Here is an 11,654-nt window from a genome sequence, read left to right as displayed (position 1 = left end):
TTCTGAATTATATTCAGATGGCCTGAATCATGTCATGACACCATGTGACGTGACCCATGCATGGTGATACAGAGAAAAAGTAAAGTGAAAGAAATAAAGCAAACTTGAGGTAACTGAAAGAGGCCCCAACCCGGCCTACTTAAAAAATATGAAAGCGCAAAGTTTCATCACACTGTTCCCCACTCCAAATTCACTCAAACATAAGGAGAACAAGAAATAAATGAATACTTAAGAAAACACCGGGCACTGTCATCCCCCACACTTTCCGCATCTTCGCAATTCTTGGCCAGGCCACCCTGGTCCCCGCCCCCTTGCCCCTTGCAGACATGGAGAGTGCTTCATTGTCCCGACTCCTTGAGGAATTCTTCATAGGCTGCCGCGATTTCATCATCCATGTCGTCATTGCAGCAGTTGTTGGAGTATCTGCTTCCATCAGACACGTTGAGGTTCCCCATCTGTTCTGTGAGGAGAAGCTCATGGAAAAACCTCTCCTCTTCATTGGACACTGGAACACAGTCGGGGCCGCACGTAATGGGAAGGCTGTCTTCGCCTGGGCCAGCCGACGGGGAGCTCAAAGATGACGAAGAGCGGCCCCAGTTCACCTCGCGGAGCTCAATGACATTCCGGACCATCAACGCCGCGGTCGGGTCGACGGCCTTCTTTAGAGAGATCTCACGGAGCTTTTGAAACACGCTGTCGAGGGCGCTACTGTCGGCTGAAGCCGACCCAACTTTCTCATAGTTCTCCAGGTAGGCACCAATGAGCTTCAGTACCTGGATGGTACTCTTGATATTTTCCTTGGTGAGGGACTGCAGCAGAGCGTGCATCATGTTGGGAATGAAGGCTGCCAGGTGCTTCACCTTGTACGAGTTGTCTTCTCGCAAGAACGTCATCTGCGAGAAGAGCTCGGCAATAAAGAGGAGTAGCCCACGTAGGTAGGCATCATCAATTAAGTTATCGGACCCCAAGTCATTCTGCTTGACGTCTCTTTGTGGCACCGGTCCAGGAGCAGGTTTGCGAAATCCTCCACGCCACGAATATGAAGGTTGCTTGCCAAGTGGTTGCACAAGCGTGCCCCGCTATACCTAAAGTTGGCTTCCTTCAAGCCTTGCTCGAAAATGGTGTCAACAACTTGACACAGGCCACTTGCATCCGTAATTCCATTCAGTGTGCTGGTCAAATCCTCAATTTTGGAGTCAAACTCCGCAGGACACAGCGTTACGTCCTCAATGAAGCTCATGAGCCCCAGCATTGCATACTGGTTGGCATCCTGTGACTGAGGTGAAAGTGGGCACGGCTTGGCAACTTCCTGTGGCAGAGGGACTCGGAAGTGCCTCGGAACAAACACTGGCGCATCAGGAGACAGGGTACTCTTGAGCACGAAGGATGGCATGCTTTTCCCTGACAGCTTGTCGTGTTGAGAAGTCGCACCGTCAGGGCAGTGCTTGTCCGACGCTTGTTCGGCGTTTCGAGTTTGCCTCAGCGGTGTGACCGCTGGTCCAGTAGCGACGCCGCTGGCTGTCGTTCGCGTGTAAGCGTTCCCACTTGAATCCATGCTAAGCACAGTCTCTAAGCTAGGCGGACAGGCACAATTTCCTTCTAGCACTGGATTCCAAAATGGAACAAAATGTAGCACTGCCGATCAGTGTTGCCAACTTAAAAATAGAAATCCTGCAACAAGAACTCTCAAAACCCGCTAAAAACCGCTAAATGTATTTATGTGCCAAAAAGTTCATTTTTGTATATTTTATTCAGTTTTTAAACAAGTATAACTAATGTAAAAAGAAAGAACGCACTTTTTTTTCCTACTAAACACCATTGAATATATTAAAGTTCTAAAAACTATGCTTTTTTTTTAAGTTTGCGAAATGGAAAGTACTGACTAGACACTGCTGAGGACGTCCTGCCTGACTGCAGGCACAATTACAGAAAGATGTCTGCTTCATCTACAAACGACTGACTACTCGTACCGCTGGTACCAGGTACAGGTGGGCTTCCAGTGCTGTTGTCAGCGTATGCCTCCATCGTGCCTACCTTTTGAACTACATTTGGTGGCAGTTCGTAGTTTGAGCAGCATTTACCCTGCAGGTTCGAGGATTAGGTTCAAACGCACAGTTTTGAAAAGTGCCGCAGAAGTCGAGTCATGGTTCCAGACCATCTTTATTGGAACGCTCCGTCGCTTCTGCGCATGCGCCAGCTGAAAGAAGTGAGGAGAAATAACTTGCCGGACGTGACGTAAAACTTGTTTTATGTTTTGTTTGTAAAATGTCTGCCGTTTCTCGTCGCCGTTTCTATAGTACTCTAGTTCACTATAGCCGTTTCTACGGCCTAGTGCGCTGGTATGGAGGCGCCACTGCTCCGGAACAAGTGGCGCCACCTCCCGCCGGCGCTCCCGTATGTGGTACGTCTGCTCGTCGGAGGCGGCGGAGTGAACGCGAAGTCTACGCTTCTCGACAGCAAACTTGTTAGAACGAAGCTTTCTTCGGCCATTTCCTGCCTCGTGCCACATGCGCACGTAAGAGACATGTGTAACATGTGTTTGTGTTGAAAAATAAATCAAAATCAAAGCAAAGAAAGCCGCTACTCATTTATGTCGTCTGGTAGAGGCCGCCGGCGCTTGGGGCGCAGCGCATCTTCGGCGCGCGATCGCTTCTGCCGGCGGCTCTTCATTTTTTTTTCTTTTTGAAGTACGAATTTGAAATCCGCGCAATTTGGCAGTTTGAAAGTAAGTAGATCAATAAAACAAAAACTAAGCCAGTGTGCAATGCGCACCACTGGCTTTTCCCCTCGATCGGTGGCAGTGCATGTGTAGACGGCATATATGTTGGACTCCCCCGAACCGAGAGCCGAGTAAAGCTGGGCACCGTCAGTCAATGCAATCGCTCTTCAAAAAAAAAAAAGAAAAAAAAAGCAAGCTCTTTCGCAGGACAGGACGAGCCCAGGTTGTATCTGGAGATGTGCCCTAAGGCGCCGGGCCATGTGTGCACGTGCTTTTTCGCCACTTGGCAGTTCTGCCGTAATTTTTATTTTCTACTCGGTGCGTTGAAACGAGAGGTGACTTTTGACGGTGCAGTGCGCAGAAAAACAGGCATAGATGAGTAAGCTCCGCAGCGCGTGCTGTTCTGAGGTGGCGATCCTAGAATGTTGAGACATATTTTAAGAATAACTGCTTGGTGCGCGGTCAGAAACTGTACGAAGCCAGCACGTGTATGGAGTGCGCGAGGAACTTCACAGTGCAGAGGGGCCCTCGGATATCTTCGGAAAATGCGCGCCTTCTACGACGTCAGCTTGGAGGTTAGTTTTATTCAGCCCTTTCGGCATCTCTTCACCACATGTGTAATTCGTTTTTTTTTCTTAATGTAGTTTTTGGCAAATTAACCCACGCAATATCACCGAGGCCAGTTGCATCTGCAAGGTCGGGGACCACTGTTAACGATGAGTCGCATCGCTCTCATATGATTTCCACGGAAACCGAAAACACTTTGATTTTCGGTTGCTTCCCGGCGGTTCTTTGATAACTATTAAGGCACCCATAAACACAGCAGTAAATCGAGCTGTAAGTCTCAAAGGAGGTTTTCTCTTTGCGGAGAGCCGTGAACGCGTGGCAAGAGCGTGCACTCCTGCAATGTGCTTCGCTCTCGATGTCGTACTTCTTCAGGCTAGTCTTCCCAAAAACGAGCGCCATTACAGCTGGAAACTATAATTACGAAGTCATTAAAAAAAACAAAAAAAAAGAAAACATCCCGCTGGGCAGGAAGACTGCGAGCTCTCTACAACACACAGCCCAGTAAACACCAACCCATCTATGAGACGGCTATAAACTGTCTTGCCAAGACAAGCAAGATGCCCGATAGATGTCTCAGTAGACCTCTGAGATGGCTACTAAACGTATATAATATGTCTCGACAAGATATGCAAGACATTGCCAGATGTCTTGATATTTCTTGTAGTGATCTTGTAGCTCAGCTAATGCACCCACTTTTTTAGGCTACAAGACGTCTTGCAAGATATCTCCTAGAAATCTGGAAGACAAATAACTTACTAAACGTAAGTCAGTCTAGCAGATAGCTATAAGGCATCTTGCCCAAGATAAACAAGTCACCTTATAGACATCTGAAGTGGCACCCAAGACAGCTGGTAGACATTTAAAAGATGCTTTGACGAGATATGAAAGATGTTTTTATATGTCTTGGTACTTCTTGTAGCTGCCTTCTAGCTCAACTAATGCACCCACTTTTTTAAGCTGCAAGACGTCTTGCAAGTCATCATCTAGAGATCATTAAAATAGATTCTGAATGTCTAAAATGAGCTCTAGAATCTCCTGCAATGCTCTAAATTATTTATTCCCTGCTATTTCTCGCAAAACTGTCTGAAATGCTTATGTATTTGTAGAGGTTTTCAACACCACTGCCAGACAAAAAATATAGTCTCACCAGATGCTACTACAACTAAAGCTGCATTGCCGTCACACACCCACAGTGCTCTTTCACACATTCAGTTATGATGCAAGCTAAACTGATGTACAATTGTAAATAATTAATACTCACGCACTACAACTGTTGTCTAGTAATGAGAACTGTATGTTTTTATTACAAAGCGTGCCACATTTCACTGTTAATGGCCATCAGGTGCTCTTTAGAAAGTTTGGTAGTAACTGCACCCAATGCTAGAAAATGAGATGAGTAAACTACAGAACTCTTTAATTTCCTCAACATTATACATTGCAAATAGGCAACTTAATCTCATGCATGTTAAAAGCAAGGAAAGCCACAAGCAACAGTATGCAAATGAAAAAATGTGGTTCTCTGAAGCCTAATATTGTACCAAGGAAGAAAACACCAGAAAGAGCCAACTCATGAACACATGACACGTAAAGAATGATGCACATTGCCATTCATTCTCACAGACATTAAAACTGCAAACAGTAAGTGAGAACTGTACACATTCTTTGTTACAAAACATGCCACACTGTACGGTGGACAGCCATGGTTGGGTGCTCTTTGGGAGATTCGGCAATAACTACAAAAGGTGCTAGGAAACAAAATGTGTAAATCATATATTTGATTTTTTTTTCAACAATGCGCTACGAAGTTACAAGCACAGAAACTAGACACTACAAGTGGTATGAAAATGACAAAATAATAATGCAGTTCTCTCCAAGCTTAAAATGATCTTTTTACAAAAGAATGACAACATCCATACTCCAAACAAGAACAGGAAATGACTAGAAATAAACAGGGATAGGTATGCAAAAGTGTACAAAACTGGTTGAGTGGTCGAACGAACTATCTGCATAATGTTTGTACAAAATAAAACAAAGCAACAAATTCGAATGAAAAAGCTTCAGTATACAGAAAAAGGCGCTTTCACAAAGGACCATCATCACGTGTTGCATTTCATACTATATGTGCATGCATGTCACCAACTGAATGCTGGTCATACATACATCTTGTAGAAACTGCACAAACACTTGAGCAATAGGCACGACATCAATTCCATTAAAAAATCTACACTGCAAAAAAAAAAAGAAGCCAAGACTGCTTCACTGCTGCTGTTCCTGTTAGCATGACTAGAATGCACTGAAAAAAAAATGCAATGGCTGCATGCCTGTCATAGTTACATTCTACTATCATAACTAAAAAGTACTAAGGAAAAGGTAGCAGGTAAGGGTCATACATCACTCTACAAGAAACACTAGAAGGCACCATAAGGAAAAAAAAAAGGAAGGAGCAAAAGTTTCGCATCCCTGTCATTGTACATACCAACCACTATATTCCATATCAAAAGCTGTTTGCAGCACTACAAAAGATAAGGGCAGCATGAACCAGCCATGATGGCACCAACTGCCCTTACCTTTTGTAGTGCAGCAAACAGCTTGCGAGGAGTACAGAAGACACAGCAAAAAAAAAAAAAAAAAGAGAATAAAATTCAGTGTTGCACACGGTGCTGCTCTTCACATTCTGCTGGTATAAAAAGAAGGAAGTTAACTGCTGAGATAGTTGGTTTTCAGAAATAAAAAAGGTATTTAGCATAACACAGACACACACAAGAAAGAAGACACCACGTGTACTTACTACAACTGTTTATTTAGGGGAAAGCAGTCGATGCATAGCTTTCACTGCTGATGTGCACATGTACAAGGCAACAGGAAAACAGCACCAATCTTATCAAATCAGGTATGAGCAATATCTGTTCAGCCTCAAAGAAAAGCTGAAGTGTCACTGACACAGCTCAAACCTGTTTAATGTATAGATGGTATCCTCTGCTCCCTGAAAGCTTGCTCAGCTAAGCCATCACATAAGCTACGAAAGCAAACAGGTCGGCTGTCAGAAGAGACATGGCCAGCATTTCGTAAAGTGCACCACCGTCTATAAAGTTCTACTGTCATGTAGAAAAATCTTATTTTGCACAAGCAGGATTCTGCGTCAATGGCCAACTTAGGGAACATGCATAAGACATTAACAATGAAGGTGAGCGACTTCTCTTGCACCGTAGGGTTTGCACCAATTGTGAAAACTGTGGGTAACGGCTCATGAAACACTAGAAGCCCTTCATATAAAAAAGCAGGTTACAGCTGTGTCAGCAGCAAATTGGTTTTTCTTATGAGACTGAAGAAAAATTTCTCACGCATAGTTTGACAAAATGGTGCTGTTTCCATGTTGCCTTGTACCCGTGCGCATCACCTGAGTAGGCTATGTATATCGGCTGCTTTCCGCTGAACAGTTGTAAGTGCTGATGGTGTCCTCTGTCTTGTGTGCGACTGTGTTACGCTAAATAGCCTGTTATTATGCATGGGGAAAAGGCATTGAAAAAAAAACAAGGTCTGAATACCACTGCCAACATTCTGGCATGAAAGCATCGTAAAATGAGGGAGCTGGCATGGGTTGTGCATCTGTTATTCTGTACAACCCTAGAGGGCAGAGAAAATTGAAAAAAAAAAAAGAAAACTTCCAGGGCTATCAGATCCACTGCAGTCAGTTACAAATTAAGAATGAAGGGGCGAATATCCCTCAAAGGAGGCTTTTCTGCCAATCAGATCGTTCTCAACACTGGTACCACTTCAGCCCTTGTCCACAGCTAACTAGGCTGGGCAGCTTTTTCTTTATCGGTACTGAACACCAGCTGCACTGCCTCTTTTTGTCACCTACTGCCATGAAAGGGGGAATTCCTTTGTGGCTCAATTGATTGGGAGGCTCCTCTCTGTCAATTGTTGGAGGCCTACCTTTGCAAAATTACAAAGCTTCAAACTTGAGTTGTAAATGAGCACAGAAGGTGCCTTGATCCCAGCTGCTTGCTATTGTGGCACTGTTCATGGTGGCTGTGCAGCGCCTTTAGATGTGGACTTGGTCTTTGTCACAAGGCAAACACCAACCACTCTTTTGTGACGTCGGCAAAACTAAGTTTCATTGGTGTTGAAGGCTTTCCATGTCACACCTGCCAGGATTAAAATCAAAAGCACGATTTAGATATATGAGCTCCCAAACAGAAGGAAAAAGTCCCACTGTTGGCAACTCTAAGTTTTTGGCACAGTCAAACCATACCTGTGTATTCAGTCAGTAGCCCGCGACTGCCCAGTGAGATGTCAGTCCTGTGGCCCTCATTGCTAAGTTGTGTTTGCAGCACAGACAGGAAAAGGATAGTTGCTAGGCAGCCGTGGAGGTGGTGGCAACCTGCAAGGTGTTGCAATGCTTTAAAGATTTCTTGTGAAGTTTAATAAAGCAAATCACTGACTACAAAACATAGGATAAGAATTTAACCTCAAAATATGTCACATAAGGTTGAGAGTACTGAGTACACAATAGAAATATGTTTAACCAAGACACGCACTAGCAGCACAAAATAGTGCTGAGTATAATATATGTATATTAATAACTCCTTGATGACCTCGAAGGCTAAAACATTTTCTTGTCTTCACCAACAGACACACCTGAAGAGGACCACCATTTTTCTGATTTATACATTTCTTTTTTTATTGAGAGTCACTTTCTATGCTGGGTAAGGTTCCTGCCTCTGAGTTTACTAAGTGTTTCATTCGACATATGTAGAGAAGAAATAAATCTATGTATCATGTATCTATGTATGGATGCATTACCTATGTATGTATCTATGCATGTATATATGTAGGTACCTACGTATGTATGCATCACCAGGTTTTCCTAGAACAAATGAAGGCAATATTTTAAACAGTGAGCATGCACCCAGAGCAAAAAAAAAAAAAAGAATGCATAGCTCACTTGCTTGAGCTGTTGGGTAAGTGTTTTGTTTACATGAAAATTCCCGCAGACACAAAATAACAAGAGCACCAAACACAGACACAACAGCACAATGTGAAAAAGAGCATTAAATTCTAAATTCTAAAGTTAATTCTAAGTTAATTAATTCTAAAGTTAAAGCTCAGCTACTTTGGTCATCTGATGAGAAGAGAGGAGTCGCTGGAGAAAGATTTGATGCTGGAAAAGGTTGAGGGTCGCCGGAGAAGGGGTAGGCAGCGAACGCGATGGTTAGATGGCATCCTCGAGACACTGCAGAGGAAGTTATGTGATGCTAGGAAGATAGTGAGAGACCGGAAAGCGTGGCGTGACATGGTCCATAGGGTCACGAAGAGTCGGACATGACTGAACTGAACTGAAATTAAATGAAGGTATTTCACCTTTGATGCCAAACACCTTCACTTCGGGAGGAGTCCATATGCTATCAAAAGGTTTGCGTGGAGTCACAGCTTTGTTGTTGAGGACAGCCAGAAGGCATACACTGAACCCATTTATAACATGGCTACATTCTATACGCCTTAAAAGTAAGTTATGATTCAGTACTCTCTTTTCTTTTCCCAGTTCTGGATAGGAAGAGTCTATTGGCCCTGAAGCAAGAAAACAAATGAAATTGATATGTTTTTGTGTATTATAATAGGCTTTTCGTTATATGAGGTCCGTCTGAAAGATTTGCTTTCGATTTCTTTCTGTACCAATTCAACTGAAGCTTAATTTCTTAAAACATTTCCGCGAATAAAAAAAAAAAAAAACTGAGGACCAAAGCAAATAGAGCACCAGCACATCACACAGCATGCAGTTCAGGAACTTAAAAAGAACTAAATTGTGCTTTCTGACTATATGAAAATGTAAAACCACTTAATCACGGCAATGTAATGGCTGACTGTAAACATTTTATGAACTATTAAAATTAAATCACTGCAGAATGTTCGTACGCCGTTCCTATCTCGCTATGTGTTTCAACTTGTGCCTGTGAACAGGCCGAGAGTATTTTGCTAGCAGTTGGGAGAGTCGCTGTGGCCAGAATGCACCTTACCCTCCCCTCTAAGGCGGCTTATTGAGATCGTTCTCTTTCTTTTTCGCAACCGCGGCATAACTTAGCGCGTAAGCTCTGCAGGCTGAGAAACAATGCACGGCTTCCACTCGACGGTGCGTATTTTCTGTATCTTGCTGCAGAGTGAAGGCCACACTAAGCATGCAGACTTTCGTGCTCAGTTGTGTTTCCTGGGAAAGTGTTAGAACCAGCGGCAATCAACGAAAGACGTCGGATCGCCAAGCTCATTTTGAAGAATTACATCGCGAGGTTCCGCCACCAATGGCAGTTCACGAAACGCGGCGAGTAGAATTACAAGCGAAAAACCTTCCTGCATGCACAAAACTATAGATGCGCCATAAAACACCGCCTTTCGTACTGACTAAACGGTCCGCGCGCGCTATCTTGCTCGCCCATACAGCCTGCGCCGGCGGATGCAAACAACGGTCCTTGCAGCATTTTTATCGTAAAAAGAAAACACTCAGTCACTTTACTGCTCCATTAAGTGACTCATTTAGAAGAAACAATTTCTTACTCACCCAGCGAAGCTTGCCTTGCAGCCAGAAGTAGCAGCCGCTGTGCGGGATACATTTTCAACGCGGTCACAAACAAACGGCCTAGTCGTGCAGACACGACTAGACACGACGAAAATTTGAAATGGCCAGCTCCGAGCAGCGCATTGATACAATAACTTTAAAAACAATAGAAATCTGAAATATATTTCATAAAACAAGCTATACAAGTAAAATGTAACTGTTGCTTATGACGTATTTGTTTCAAAACGGTAAATACAACCTGCGTCTTGCGTAATTATTTTGGCGCACTATTTTCTATCTCGCTGTAAAGAGGAGGGGTGCGAAAAGGCCACGGCGCGCGAAGTTTGGGAATGGCGGATCGTGCATAGCTGGCGTTCCGTATTAACATCGGCGCAGCAAATCTTTCCTCTGTGCGAACTACTGGCTTTTATCACACACGGATACATCGCTAGCTTACTTTGTCGTTGTGAACACTCGGAGTTTGGAGTCTTCCGGCGGACTGGACTGCGCCGAGTGAGGTCGAACACAGTACGCGTGTGGCTATCGGCTGCAGAAATGAAGGTGTCAGCGGCTTTTGTACATTATGTTCAGATACCCATCGCCTAAACAGCATTTCTTGGTGCCATATTGGTCCTGCATGCTGGAAACAGCCCAAATTGCATGCTTAATTCAAAAGCGCAGGCACTTTGGATACAGTATTTTGCAAGCTGAAAAATTGCTAGAACAAACCTTCGACAATTTATACTTAGAGTATGCAGAACAGTGTCGTCCAGTTAAATTGTGTACATATTGCACTATAGGCGCATATGTGACCCTGAAACGTCTTGTTAGGAAGTATGGTAGACTTCTGAAGCAGAACTCTAGAAGACATCTGGCGTTAGCCGGCTAATAACTATCTTGCGTAGCTGAAGACATAAAAATTCTTCACTAGACAGATTCCAGACATCTTGCCGATGATGTCTTCTAGACTAGCACCAAGCGACGTCTTGTAGATGTCTTTGATAGCTCAAGATATATGTGACCAATATAGACATATCAAGACAGCTACAAGATATTCTGTGCTCAGTGGGAGGCCGTGTCCGAAGACGTGCCGAGCACTGGTTCCAAGCCTGTACGCATAGTACAACTCTTAGGGCTTCAGCTGAGTCCAGGAAAAAAAAAGCAGTACCCCGTTTTCTTTTTCTCGCATGCCGCGCACTCGATACAACCAAGCGATCGGTCGTGCGCATGCTTGAAAGAAACCTAGCGCGCAGTCCTGAAAAAAAAAAAAAACAACATGGGAAATGCGCAGCCGAAACGAAAAGAAATGGGTGCGATATCAGGTTGGAAATGACCATAAAGACAACAGCAAGTAGAGGCTCTTGTTTCAGTCGGCGTTTATTTTTTTATTCTTACGGGGAACTAGGAACAAATCGGAACACAGCATATACACGCTGCCCACTGCTGCGGATCCAGACAGCCGCCTTTCTCGACGGCGCCTCCCAGATGACGCCACATGTACGGCCAAAGCTGCAGCGCACCCAAGGCGCACCAGGCCAGATCGCTCGCAAGCCGGACTTGACTGTGGCGATGGTGGCGGACGGGATTCTTTGCATCGTAGTTTGAATATCGTAGCCGAGTGGCCGTGTGTGGCCGTGTTCCCAGGTGTCCTTTTCCACTTGTTGTAATACTCCTTGAGCTCAGCCTCGCATACTGCTGTTCGTCAAGCGGCATGCTGTGATAGCACCGTCTCCGACCTGTGGACTCTGCGACGCTAGTTCGCAAGCCTGTCAGCCCGCCCTTGTCGATGGAACATGCCTGCAGTATGTTGCAAGTAAC

At 44.4% G+C, this 11,654-nt stretch overlaps 1 long non-coding RNA gene and 1 pseudogene across 1 annotated transcript; both read right to left on the bottom strand.

Moving 5' to 3' along the window:
• Positions 1-297: 297 nt before the first annotated feature.
• LOC146183633 (polyadenylate-binding protein-interacting protein 1-like) lies at positions 298-1,691 on the bottom strand (annotated as a pseudogene).
• Positions 1,692-4,674: 2,983 nt separating this feature from the next.
• Positions 4,675-9,958, bottom strand: LOC146183632 (uncharacterized). Its single transcript, XR_014708783.1, has 3 exons — positions 9,840-9,958; positions 7,542-7,670; positions 4,675-7,434 (listed from the first exon to the last, which is right to left on the bottom strand). It is a non-coding gene; the product is annotated as an uncharacterized LOC146183632 (long non-coding RNA).
• Between the last annotated feature and the right edge of the window lie 1,696 nt (positions 9,959-11,654).

Source organism: Amblyomma maculatum, chromosome 7, assembly GCF_055883805.1.
Source record: "Amblyomma maculatum isolate TAMU_Amacu chromosome 7, ASM5588380v1, whole genome shotgun sequence".
NCBI lineage: Eukaryota > Metazoa > Arthropoda > Arachnida > Ixodida > Ixodidae > Amblyomma > Amblyomma maculatum.
Note: the sequence above shows the minus strand (reverse complement) of the source record. Positions and strands in the feature narration are given on the sequence as shown.